Source organism: Rhinolophus hipposideros (genome assembly GCF_964194185.1).
Source record: "Rhinolophus hipposideros genome assembly, chromosome: 2".
NCBI classification, from domain to species: domain Eukaryota; kingdom Metazoa; phylum Chordata; class Mammalia; order Chiroptera; family Rhinolophidae; genus Rhinolophus; species Rhinolophus hipposideros.
The window spans coordinates 101,617,164-101,630,730 of record NC_138048.1 but is presented as its reverse complement, the minus strand read 5'-3'; the positions used below and the strand labels follow the sequence as shown (position 1 = coordinate 101,630,730).

General features: G+C 44.8%; 1 long non-coding RNA gene across 1 annotated transcript; it reads right to left on the bottom strand.

The window, feature by feature from the left end:
- Window positions 1-2,690: 2,690 nt before the first annotated feature.
- On the bottom strand, window positions 2,691-13,155 carry LOC308507041. Its single transcript, XR_013994818.1, has 3 exons — window positions 13,023-13,155; window positions 9,062-9,112; window positions 2,691-5,145 (listed from the first exon to the last, which is right to left on the bottom strand). It is a non-coding gene; the product is annotated as an uncharacterized lncRNA (long non-coding RNA).
- Between the last annotated feature and the right edge of the window lie 412 nt (window positions 13,156-13,567).

The window sequence follows — 13,567 nt, the reverse complement described above, 5'->3', positions numbered from 1 at the left end:
TCTTATTAAAATGCAGGTTCTGATGCCACAGGTCTGGGGTCAGCTGAAAATGCATTTCTAAGAACCACCCACATGACACAGGTGCTACTGGTCCCCAGACCTCACTTTGGGGAGCAAGTTGCTACACGCCCCACCAGTGTGATCTCGTTATAAAATAGCATAAGTCCGTGTGCTTATGTGAGAACCGCTCTCTCCCCTGAACACAGCAACCTCCACACAGAGGAGGGTCAGGCTAACAAACACCCCCAAGTGTGGACTATCCAGCACCCCAATCTCTACTTCTGTGTTGCTGCAGAGGGAATAACAATTCTGCTCAGCTCAACACAGGATTTCTGAGTAAGCTGGGTGACTCCTGCAAAAAGTGAGGGCTGCTTTAATCAGGTTCAAGTCAGCAGTGGGGGACAGATAAGAAAGGTAAGCACCTCTGCAGCTGTCTTTCAAACGAAGACCAAGAGACTGGAATGGTAGAAAATGAGTACCGCTCGTGGGCACCTGGGGAAAGCGGGCAGGATCAATTGTTAAAATACTAATTCGGGTTTGGTTCCCTTTGTTTCTCTCTGGCACCCATTTACAGCTGGTAGCCCAGCTTCACATGGCCTTGCCTCGGGGATTTGGGCCAGCTGAAAAGATTCTGCCCTGCTTTTGCAAACACTAAAATCCTGGGTGACATCCAAGGGCCTGGAAAGTAGGAGGAGAAGGGAGAAGAAGGGAGAGGAGGATTCCAGAGCAGGGCGGTGGAAGGAGGAGCTGTGGGGACATGGGGCAGCCATAAGACCTCCAAGGGCCTGAAGAGTTCTAGAGCTGAGCCCCAAGCTTTCTTTCCCTAAGGACACGGCTGACCTGCAGGCTGGGACGGACCCAGTGCCAAGGCAGTGGGGGTAGGGAGACAGGGATGGGACGGAGTGTTTGGGCGGATTACCTTTGTTTGTGCTCCTTACCTTGAAGCCTGCTTTGATCTTAAGATCGCCACACCAGCTTTCTATGCTTTGAGTCTGCATAGCACCTCTTTTCCCATCCTTGTACTTTTAGCGTGTCTGTGTCCTTATATCCAAAGTGTGTCTCTTGTAAACCTTTTCGCCGTAATTGGACTGCACCATGGCCTACAAACAACAAGGGGCTGTGGGGCTTATAGGCCTTAGAAAATCCCGAAGGGTCATAAGATGAAAGAGTCTGTGGTACCACTGACATAAATTAAGTATCTTTTTCATCAAAGGGGAACCAGAACATAAGTGAAAAAAATCCCACAGATTAGAAGTTAAACTCAGGGAACTGCAGCACCCGTGGTTGCTGGATACCCTGCACGCCCAGCTAGGTGACCAGTGCGAGGAGCTCTCAACCTGGGAAGAGAATCTGAGTGTGTGAGTGTGTGTTCACCTGCCAGGTGGGCTTAGCTCATGCAATGCCTGTTTCCCTAACAACAGAGCCTGCTACAGTGACCCCCGCCCCACTCCCCACACACACATAAACACTCTCCTACCTACACCTACAAATGTCATAGCACCACCTGGAGAGAGACAGAGAGAGAGAGAGATCCAGCAATTGCAGAAGACACAGCCAAGAGATAGCTTTAATTTCTCTCTTTCAGCCCTGGCTGCTTAGAAGCACCCACCAGAGAAGATATTTTAAATGCTAATGTCCAAACCCCATCCCCAGGTAACTCTATTTCATTAATCTGCGGTAGGGCTAGGCATCTGTGCCTTTTAAAGGAACTTTCTATTTGAATCAATATTTTTAAAGACTAAGACAATCAAATGGACAACCAGACCCCTTTACAGGCTGGAGATATTCCAGAAGGGAACCACTTAGAAAGCCACTAGTTTTTACAGTCAGGAACATGTTATCTGTGGCATTACCAATGACACCAGACCTGGCTGGCTTGCAAGGACAACTCTGCTGAGATGGAATGAGACCAGGCGGTGCCAGGACCCATCCAACGCACCTAACCGCTTGGAAATGGTACCTGATACTGAAGCTCCCTAAGGGAGAGAATCACGGCCACAAAACGCAGGACAGGAGCCATGCTTGCTCCCCGGCAAATAATCAGGCTTGAACTTCAGCATTACTTGATACCTATCTCCAAGGTCAATACGAATGAATAGACTTCTTTGGTTTCTTTTCTTAAAGCAAATGTTTCAATCGTCTCTGTTTTCCTCCTCAATTCAGAGTACATTGGCCAGCACGTTCGAGCCATTCTGAAAGCAAGCCTGTATGTGGACATAATGGAAATTAAACCATTTCCATGAAAAATGGCATTTCGTGTTCAACCCCGCTTGGAAGAAATTAACTCAATTGACCGGCAGAAGAAAAAAAAATAGCTGTGTTTTGCAAAGAATGAAAACTGACCCATGATCCCTTACAGAGAAGCCCCTGGAAGTCCAGAGTGTTTGGCTGCAGGCAGAACTAGTGAGTTTGAGGCTCATTTTTCAATGGAAAATGCTCTTTCTTCTCTGCTGCTCACAGCAGCTAGCTCACAGTGTGAAGCCCAAACCAGACCATTTGAAAATGATATTGTTCTAGGACTTGGGGTTTGGGAGAGACACAGAAGGGTTTCAATGGAAGGATGAGAACTTCTTCTGTCACCTTGACCAAAGCAAATGCTACCCAGTTATCCAGTCCAAGGATCCCTTTGTTACCGAGCTAAGGTCCGGCTGCCCACTGCTTGAAAAAGTTAAAAATTGAGAGACAAGTTTGGTGCAAAGAAAAGCAGGTTTATTCAGAATGTGGGGATTCTGAGAAGATGGCAGACTCCTGTCCGAAGGCCATCTCCTCATTCCTAGAAAGGTCAGAAGTTTTTATCGGTACACAAGAAAAAGCAGAACAAAGGAAAGGGGGGTTAGTCATGTGACTCATCCGGGAGAACATCTCCTGGGGTCTGGTTTGTTCATCCAGAACCTAGTCTTACGGGTGAGTCATATGTCATCTGACAGAGAATCGCAGTTAAGAATTGCAGCCTGATTGCGGGGTGTCCGGAGGGCTGACTCAGTTTCTTGCAAGTTAGTGTTCTGCTGATTAGCTAGATTAGCAAGGTATGCAAGTAGCCTCGGGAAAGCAGAGCCATTAAATCGGATAGTGAGGGAGAGAAACAAAGAAAACAGCTGAATAGCAAACTGGGAGGTGAATCAAGCTATGGGCTAAGTGATTTCTTAAGTGTCACTCTTACGCCTTCCCTTATCCATAGAGGATGTGTTCCAACACCCCCAGTGTATGCCTGAAATCACAGATAGTATCGAACCCTATATACCTATATACCAGGGGTACCAAAAAAATGTACACAAGTGCACGCTTTGGTCAATGTTGCTCAAGCAGTAGTTCCCCGTAATCAGAAGTGTCTGTGTGCTGATGGTAACCACGGAGCACCTCTTGTAATTACAGAAGTTAAACGTGATTGTATTCATCTTTTGTTATTGGTATATATTGAGTATTACAATTTTAATAGTTTTTTCCTTTCTTAAAATGTGTATACATTTTTTTTGGCATCTTCTGTGTAATATGTTTTTCCCTATATGTTCATACATACCTTTTCCCTTCAAGAAAGAATTTTACAGCTTTTCTTTGGCATGTCTGAATTGCCAGCATTGCTAATCTTGCTGTTTCTGGCCATTAAGTAAAATAATGGTCACTTGAACATAAGCACTGGGACACCAGGGCAGTCACTCTGATAACAGGACAGCTACTACGTGACTAATTGGTGCCAAGCATCTACAGTGTGGACAAAAGGATGATTCATGTTCTGGGTGGGTCAGAGCAAGATGCACAAGTTTTCATCATGCTACTCAATGGCGTGCAATGTAAAACTTATGAATTGTTTCTGGAATTTTCCATTTATTAATAATAGTTTCTGACTGAGTTTGACGGCGGATAACCGAAACAGCAGAAAGCAAAACCGCGGATACAGGGGGACTGTCCCCAGGTGGCAACTTGCTAGATGTCATTAATTAAAACCAAAGCTCCCTGCTTGCAATCATCATGTTCCACCTGCTGCCCCATCTTTGCAGCAGCAGTCCCAGCCCTTCCTTCCTGGTCATCCTTCTCTGCCATCAGCTTCTCGGCTCCTGCAGAATCCGTGGAGATGCCACCCTTACCCCTCCATTTATTTTCTGCAGAGGTTTCAACACACAAATGCTTGGGGTGGGAGGTTGAAGAACGGGGGAGGGGGGTTGGAGGCATATGCAGGGATCTTGTGGCTGCTGAAGGCCAGATGAATATAATTCCTGTGTGCTACTTAGAAAGAGCAGTAGAAGGCCACAGCCTCCTCCTCCTGGAATGCTGACCACATGATAAGAGCAGCAGAAGATGGACAAGCATTCCTTCACCAGTTTTCCCTTGGATTTCAATGAACAGTCAGGACACACCGTCAATGTTTGACATCCCCATGCCCCGGACTGCCAGAGGGGACATTGTAAAGGCAAGAGGAGATCAGGGAGATGCAATTTGTTCTTAACCCTGAGGCGATGGCTTTATAAAACAGACAGAAATGGACTGGGTACTCACCTAGGGTAAGTGCCAATAGTCTTGACTCCAAGGCCAATGGCCTTGGAGTTTATGTACATCAGCCAACAAAGATAATAAGGTATTTTCCCTCCTCACACAGAAATCCTTGTCCCATTCAGCATCCAATTCTTTGGAGGATAATTTTACTCTTAAGGATCCTTTCCCTGTGTTCGTTTTCTCCAGGTGGGAACTTGCGAGGTGTCATTCCTTCCTTGCAGCGTTGTTTCCTGCAGCTGGAACTTACTCATCCAAAAAACACTCTTGCAGAAACATTCAGAATAATGTTTGACCAAATATCTGGGGACCCCCTGGGCCAGTCAAGTTGACACATAAAATGAGCCATCACGATGGAGTAAGAGGCAGCATCGAAAGAACATCAGCTCTGGAGCCCGATGGTACAAGGTCAAGTTCCAGCTGTTCTTTACTAGTTGTGTGATTTGTAGGTTGCTCTGCTTCTCTGGGGCTGCCTCAGTTGCCTCTCCGGTGAGATGAGGATAAGAAGAGAGCCAGCATGTGTACATATGTGACACATAGCAGACACACACGCAGTAGTTGTTCTGGACGCAGAAACTACTGTTTTTAAGGTTCAACTTGCCCTTTGAATTTAATGTACATTGATATTATTTAGGCAAAAGAGGCTGTTTGGCATAGAAACTATAGGAAAAAAAAGGGAAGCATTAATATCAAGAAAGAAAAGGAACGGACCAGAGGATTTGTTGTTGGTACATCCTTACTCTTAAATTAGAATGGCAGGGTCTGGGGGTTTGGGGGCCATATCAGAGCTGCTGGACTGTGTGGCTTCTCTCCTTTAACGAAATTGCTCCTTTATTTTCCCAGGGGGTCGGTGGGCCCATATTTACCTTGGAACCTAATGGTAGGGTGGCAGTGCATGGACATGTTTCACATTATAAGCTTGAGTGTTGGATGATCACGAAACGTAATGCATTTGGGACCTGATACCATCATCCACCATAAAAGCAAAATATTTTCCCGTCTAGAAATCAAGTTGGAAAACCTCTCTCACAGTTGGTTTAGGTTTTAAAAGCACAGTAATGGCTGCAAAGATGGCCTGCTCGTCCAGATAAGACTGGAGCCAACCTGACACCTCATTGCAGTATTGGTCCCTCTTCCAAAGCCCTGCTAAGCATGTGGGTGGTGTTAACGACGTCTTTTTGGCAGCTAGCGTGCATGAACCAAGAGATCAGCCTAATGGTTAGAGAAAACCTAGATGGCACAGCAAGAAATTCAGTGGCTGGGCTGGCCAGCTGAGACTGCTGGGGGCCAGCACGATGGCTCTCACAGAGTGTGAGATATTTGGGGTTTGGCAAACCCTAAGAAGCTGGCTGCCAAGCCCTGTTGCCTCCTTGTTCCCCTGGTGTATTTCAAAGGAAATTAAATCCACATGTTTCTGATTTGCTGGCACTTAAAGCTCATCCAAAGGTAGTTTTGCAAGAGTGGTTTGGACCCGAGAAGCCTAGAGAAAGTTTAATTATTATTGCTATTTTTCATTTTGAAATGCAGACCTGTACGCTTGCATAATAAATGCCATGCCTGCAAAATCAGAGCCCAGTTTTGCCTGATGAAAAGGTTTCGTCCTGGGTCCCACCAGAGACAGAGAATTGAAATCAACTACAGAAGACAGTGACTTTCACGTCCAGCCTGGAAATCCATCTTGAAAATGGCACTGTTAATGGCTCCTTTTGATTAGGCTGCACCTGAGAACTATCAAAGCTAGAGTTCAAAAATCTATGCACCGTATAGATTAAGTCTATCGATTTCATTATTTCCTCAGATTCTGGCCAAGGGGACGAAAGCCCAAATTCAAGATGGCGTCTACGGTAGGTCCTGGGAACCTGGGTACAAGGATGTGGAGCATGGAACCTTAAGGGCAAGAGACCATCACAAAGGTGTTCGAAGAATGTTCTGGAATGTTCTGCCATGTCCCTGAATGAAACCTAGACAAGCGTCAACCCAAATTCTGCTTCAGGGAAATAGAATTATATACTTGGGGAAAAAAAATCAGTGCTTCTGGATGTCACATGTGACCACTCCAAGTCCAGTCACATGAAAACTGTTGGCCAAAGAGATCAGGGACCAAAGGGTCCCCTCTTCTGAGCAAGGGATTAACATTTTCAGTTTCTCCCATCTCCCCTAGCTCTAGCCATTGCTATAGCTTTTCCTCCGATTCACCTCAGAGGTGGCCTCCTCCACTGCTCTGAATTCTTCAGACAGAAGTGGTAGCTTTGTTCTCTCCCGCTGCTCGCACCACTTCCCCCAGCCCCGGCCTATCAACTGCTTAATTGGCACTTTATGTGGTGGTCTCCACCACTGGAATCCCCCAGCGTCTAGTTCAGGGTCAGGTACATGGTAAGTACGCTTTAAACGTTCGAAGAATGAGGTAAGAAGGCTGAGATGAAGAACCGGAAACAAGTCAGCCCTTCCCACTGGGCTCCTCCTGTTGGGTTTCTCTGGGCATGTGTACACTCCTTACTCCCGCTTGCCCTAGAGTCTTCACCAGCTCCTCCCACTCTCCATTTTTTCAATCCAGGTAACCGTTGCTTATCAGGTCAGCTTAGATGTCACTTTCTTGGGGACCCTTTGCTTTCCAGTCCAGTGTGGGGTATGTCCCCCGGGGATGAGCTTCCCTCTGTCCTCTTCACACTTGATATATATTCATGTTCAGCTAAGTACAAGGTCCGCTGCACTGCCTCCCTTTCCATCAGCCTGCTGGCTTCTAGAGGCCAGGAACCACGTCTGCCTGCTTCACCCTCTCCCCGGCTCCTGGCACTCAGAAACTGTATGGGTTCACTGACCGACTTCTCACTCTAGCCCAGAAGCCAGCCTTTGCCATCATGACAGCTCCTTTCTGGGAAATGTACAAACTAAGAGCAATGAGTGTTTTCAGACACTTTGACAGCAGTACCCACTTGAATCAGTTTAAACCATACCACAAATGGATGGCTTAAAACAGCAGAAATGTGTCGTCCGGCAGTTCTGGAGGCCGGGGGTTGGAGGTCGAGGTGCCAGCGGGGTGGGCTCCTCCCGCGGCTATGAGGGACGGTCTGCTCCAGGCCTCTCCCTTGGCTTCTGGTGGCTGCAGGCCCTCTTTGGCACCCTTTGCTTGTACAAGCATCACCCTAATCTCTGCCTCCATCATCACACGACACTCTCCTTGTGTGCATGTCTGTCTCTGTGTCCAAATATGCCCCATTTATCAGGACAGCAGTCATACTGGATTGGGGACTACCCTGATGACCTCATCTTAACTTGATCATCTGCAATGACTCTATTTCCAAATAAGGTCACTTTCATAGGTAATGGGGGTTAGGACTTCCACATATTTTGGGGGTCACAATTCAACCTATGACACCACTCACGCTTCCGGTAAAGAAAAAAAATAATAAGAGCTTAAAATTGACATTGAAATACAGTAACCATTTAATTTACAGTCCAAACTGGGACTTTTTTTGAGAATGAAAGGGGGCACACTTAATACTTTTGCAGGGACAATAGATAAACTGTCCCAAGACTGTCCCAGGCCATCCGTCTGGGACATGTATATGACCACCTCCTGGGGCCAGGCTCACTGCCCAGCCTTCCCCTTGCAAGGATGTGGCGTACCTTCACTTCAGATCCCTCTTTGTTTGTGTTCCCAGCAAGTCCAGTCTGTTTTATACACACACAGTCACAGCGAAACCAAAGGATTAGCTGTATTCCGGCTGTAGTTAATTCACTGTTTCCCGTTACCGAATGCAAGCCCAATCTCAGCAATTAATTTGGCCAGATCAAATCAGGCCCTCTTACACCTGTTCCCCTATTTATTTAGGCTCTAATCTTCCCAGGGGATTTGGAGGCACCGGAATGATTACCTAAGCCTTAGATTAGGAGGGCAGCGTCAGACACTCCGTCTTCGCCATAATGCACAAGCGATACCCCTGAAACAGTCCCAGCCCTCAGTCTAGAAATTTGCCTTGACAACTGTGATTCCCCCCAGCATGGCCAGGGAGACGATCCCTCTTTTTGTTACAAACTTCCTTTCATCTCCTCCGAAGGGAAGGAAATGTTCCCAGTGGTGCTTCTTTCTGAGGTAATTGTTGGACAGGAGTCAGCCAGTGAAAGCTGCCCATCTAATTAACAGAGTCTGTTATGACTTATCAGGATAATGAGATGGGGAACAAAGACGTGGAGGGTTTTTTTTCTCCCCTTCCTGATATTTTGGCCTCTTTTCTTCCTTTTGGAAGATGACCCAACGTTAATGAGGAACGAGTCACTTATGGTTGTGGTACAAATAGAGAGATAAATGACATCGGTAATTAAGTCTCAAGCTCTCTTTGGTATATGGAGCCATTTGTCAGGCAATATTATTCAATTAATCCAGTCTGTTAGGGCTACCACATTTCTCCAAATCCAGCTATGTGACCACCAGTGGCAATAATTTGTATGGTACAAAAATAGAGTAGCTAATAAAGGCATAGTGAACCCAAAGAGAAAGTATTTTAACCACCACAGGAAGCCTAGCTAGAAGCATTTGATTTGAAAACATGTAAAGTGATCATGACCAGCTACATACCTCTTCCCATCACAGATTGAACAAATGCTCTGGGTTCCTCAGCTCATATACCTAGGAGGGAAAAGGGGGATATCGGATTGGTCTAGTTCACCTTCTTCTGCCATATCAGTGGTCATTGTCAAGGTCTCTGGTCAGCTGCCTATCTGGAGCCCAAAAAGAGACAAGGTGACATGAAATGGGACCGACAAAAGTCCAAATCTAAGGGCAACAAATGGGAGGAAGGCTTCCAGAACAGCAGCTCCCACACGGATGGCCAGATTTTGTCTCCTTTCTTTCCTTTCTTTTGTCAGCGGGGAATCCTGACCCCCTCTCTGCCCATCCGTCTCTCACTGCTCACAATTCAAGTTAATTCTGTCTCCACTGATGCTGGTGTTAATAAAAAACAAACCGACATTTCCTTTAATTCCCTTTCTGTTTCCTTGCTCCTTTTCAACTCTTGCCAACTTGTCTCAGAATTCTTTACCTCCCTCCTAGTGAGAAATTTGCCTTCAGAACAAGAGAGGGTAACAGTCCAGAACCACATTTAAGAAAAACCTGATATGTAAAAAAATTAGTGTCATGACATTCTAAAGAGAAAGGCCAACCACTTTTTCATAGCCTTGACATATCCCCCTTTCCTTCTTTACCCACCTCCAAATCAACATGTCCTTCCACCACCATTATTAGTATAAATAAAATACTATCTCTGTATTTCACTTATGGCTTTACCGTACTCAGTGATCTGCTCTTTTCACTGTGACGCAGCAATATTCCAGCTGGATTCAGGATTAAATATGCCCCATGTGCTTGCGTGGGAATCTATCTACCATATCTGGGAAAACAACATGCATTCCAAATAGCTGACTTCCAAAATTCGGAACATAATCTGTTTGTAAGCTGGTTTCCTACACAATTCTAGCCCCTATTCTCACCTCTTGGTTAGTCAAGTAATCTTTTGTCTCCTGAGCCCATTCTCTGGGCAGGAGTGTGAAATTGACATTGAAGGCCACCAAAGCTCCAAAGCCAAAGTGAAAAGGAAAGGGCCCAGGGCAGTGGTTCTCAAACTTGAGCCAGGACCAGAATCACCTGGAAGGCTTGTCTGAACAGATTACTGAAGATCTGGGATGGGACCCAAGACCTTGCATTTATAACCTCCTTTCCTGTGGGAAATTTTCCTTCAGAAAAAAATGGTCTCATCCAGGGGTCACACTTTGAGAACCTCTGGCCTAGATGGTACAGGTACAGACAGGTACAGGGAGGTAACTAGATTTTCAGAATCCTGAGAATCCAGCCAATCACCTGGCTGATGCAAAGGCAATCCTGCTGCGGATGAATCATGACAGAAGCAAAGAAGCCTTGCCTGGGTCTCCACCTTGACCTATAGGCAGAGACCATGCCCTAGAGTAACAGCAACAATTTCCTGGGACTAAGCCAGCATCACCTGCAATTTTAGAATTAGATATAGAAATAGCGCAGGAAGACTCCTGAGACTGTGAGATTTCTGAATGTTTGTGAAAATGTCTGTTTTGTTCTCTGCTTCTTCTAGATGTCACACATATTCTCAGATGTTCAACAGGTTGGCCAAGCTTTGGGGATCTTCTCCTACCATTCTTCGTGGAAGACACTCCTACACCTGTGAGACCTAGATGGGGACCTGACAATTCTAACTCTCCATACTGTGATTCCAGTGGTCAGCTGGCCCAGGATTTCCCAAACTTGCCCTTGAACCCCGTTCACAGAGATGTACAATGCAACCAAATCCCTTAGCAATTTGCATTCATGTCTTCATTCTAGTGTATCATTTTACTTTCTTAGCCTAGGTTCTTCACAGAAAGCAGAGCCTGTGACAAGGGCTTTTGGAAAGGAAGGTTGTTTTGGAGAATGATCCCAGCAGACAAGAATCAAGGGCAGGTGCGAGTGAAGCAGGAAAGAAGGGAGAAAACGTGGCCACAGGGTCCATGTCATGTCCTATGAGGACACTCTAAGAAGCTGTATAGAATGCACATTAGAATTTTCAGCATGAGGGAAGAAAAAGGGAAGCATGATCCCACAGACTCTCACTCCCTTTGGGAGGGTTTTCTCATGGGGTGTTGACAACTTCCAGTTGCACAGGCATAAACACCAGGATACCGTCTCAAAGAAGCTCAGGGTAGAAAGAGAGATACCTGGGGCAGCTGAAAGGAGGCACTGTCTAGTACACCTCTACAAAGTTGGTTGCCCCAGCAACGGCTGGCATCAAAAATCGGCCAGAAGGTGAGAGACATGCACAGATGATTCCAATATGGTGTATTATGGCGGGGAAGAAAGAAAAGAAAAGAAACGGAGTAAAAAATATTGTATATTTTACCCAATATATTATAAACCTTATGTTAGTATAATCTTTAATATTCAATATATTTAAAAATTTAATCATAGGTGAGGATTAACATAGAATTGCAGGAGTGCATGTCTAAAACCCATAAACCTTACAATGTGCCCTATTTCTGGAAACTTCTACCATGTCAGTGCCCAAAAGCCCCAGGGAAACAGTGACTAAATAAGAAATCTCATGGTAACCATTTCAAGGCCATCAGATGCAGGGGGGAAATCAATAAGTGTTGTTTTCTGTTGGCTGCTTGATGCTCACATTAAAATACAGGTTGAAATTAATTAGGAATTGAGGCACCAAAATTGCTTTCATGACCTCATATCTGAAATTCTTATATTTTGTGCTTAAAAATCAACTAGCTGCTGCTTATAATCACTTCTATACAATTATGTGTTCTTTATAACTGAAAACCAAAATTAGATATAATTGTCACTTTCTTTTCTTTCTGTAACACTAAGTTTCTGAGGTCCAAAGGCATCTTTGGAGGGATAGATTTCAATGACAAAAAGACTATCTTCTTTTATGTCTTATATTTATTTATATTTTATATCTTTTATAAGATAAAGTGAAGATTATCAGGCAATTTATTATTAACATGAATTCCGGCATCTGTGTTGCTAATGCTTCTAGTCTTCAACAAATGATCCATTCAGGATATGGACTGAAGAACATATGGCTAAGAATAAAGGCCATTTGAAACCGTACAACGGGTTACAAGCATTGGGCTTTCAGCTCACAGTTAAATTGACTAAGGTCAAACCCATGAGCATGCTCAGTTGAGCAGCCCATCCTGCCGCGCATGCGGACATGATACCCTCTCTGGGGCTCGCGAATCATTCTGAGATGAAAGATGGAAGTATTTGAAATACGCTCTAAAAATTTTATATCATTGAAATTTCAAAAAATATGCAAAAATACAGAAAAATAGAATGAGCCCTCAAATACCTCACCCAGCTCAACTGTGATGGTCGCTCTTAAATCCGTGTGTTTTTTTTTTTCTCTTTTTAAAATTTAAACAGGCATCACTTTTGCTCCTAAAAACAGGAAACCCTGGAAGATTTTCATGACCCCCTGAGGGTTTATGACCTGCTGGTTCTTTGGTTCACTGACCTCGTTCAATCCTCTCTTTATACAAGGGAATGCTGTGCTTCTCCCATTCTCTCTGGCTATCTCTCATGCTCGCAGCAAATTAAGTGGACTCTGTCTATGATTTCAGCAATAGTGACATATAATCCCAGTGTTAAAGGATGGAATTTTCCAATGCAAGAAGCAGCAGACAACGAACAGAGGAAACGTTGCTAGAGCACAGGCTCCTCAACACAGTATCTCCAAGTGTGCTACAAAGCAGCCCAGCGTTTGGATGGAAAAAAAAAGAATCTGACAATGGAGTGATTGTTCTCCCTCCACAAGCAATCCTACTATTTCTAACCCCTCAATGGGCTATGCTGGCAAAAGGCAGGCTTCACTTAAGTCTTCCTCAAGTGGCTGGCAACCCGAAAGGCAAAGGGGAAAGGACCTATTGTTTTTCAGGAGACCAAGATCCCACAACAGGATTGCAGTTACTACGACCTTTTCTCAGAAACAAACAGAGGGATGAGCAGGGCAGCTACTCACCTTGTCTCATTTGTTCACGGAGAACCCAAAGCCAGCCACATGGATCAGCTTTCTTGCTTTTTGTCCAACTACTTGCCTGCTACTCTAGAAAAACAACCAAGGTCTGCCAAGAATCGGCAATCTCCTAAATCTCAAAATAATGACTAGCCCATCCAGTGTTTCCATCCAAGGAATTGTTGGTTCCTATACAAGAAAACCCTTTGGGATGAGAATCAGGAGTCCAAGAAAGGCATGTGGTTATTTTTGCCACACTTTGGAAAGAAAGGGAAGTCTATTTTTGACATCAGCTATTCAGCTTTCAAATAACATCAGCCCAGAAAGCATACCTAATTTAAATGTTGATTCCAAATTTTACTTAATTTTAAGGCTTTTTGGGTCTCCTCCTATTCTACTGCTCCAAGCACACACACACACTCACACTCACACTCACACTCATATTCTATTTCCTTGGCATATGTGAGCCGAAGTTTTGGCATAGCTTAAGGAATTCATGGCCCCATTTTCATTTGACAACTCCATAGTTTTTAAAATAATAAACAGGAGTG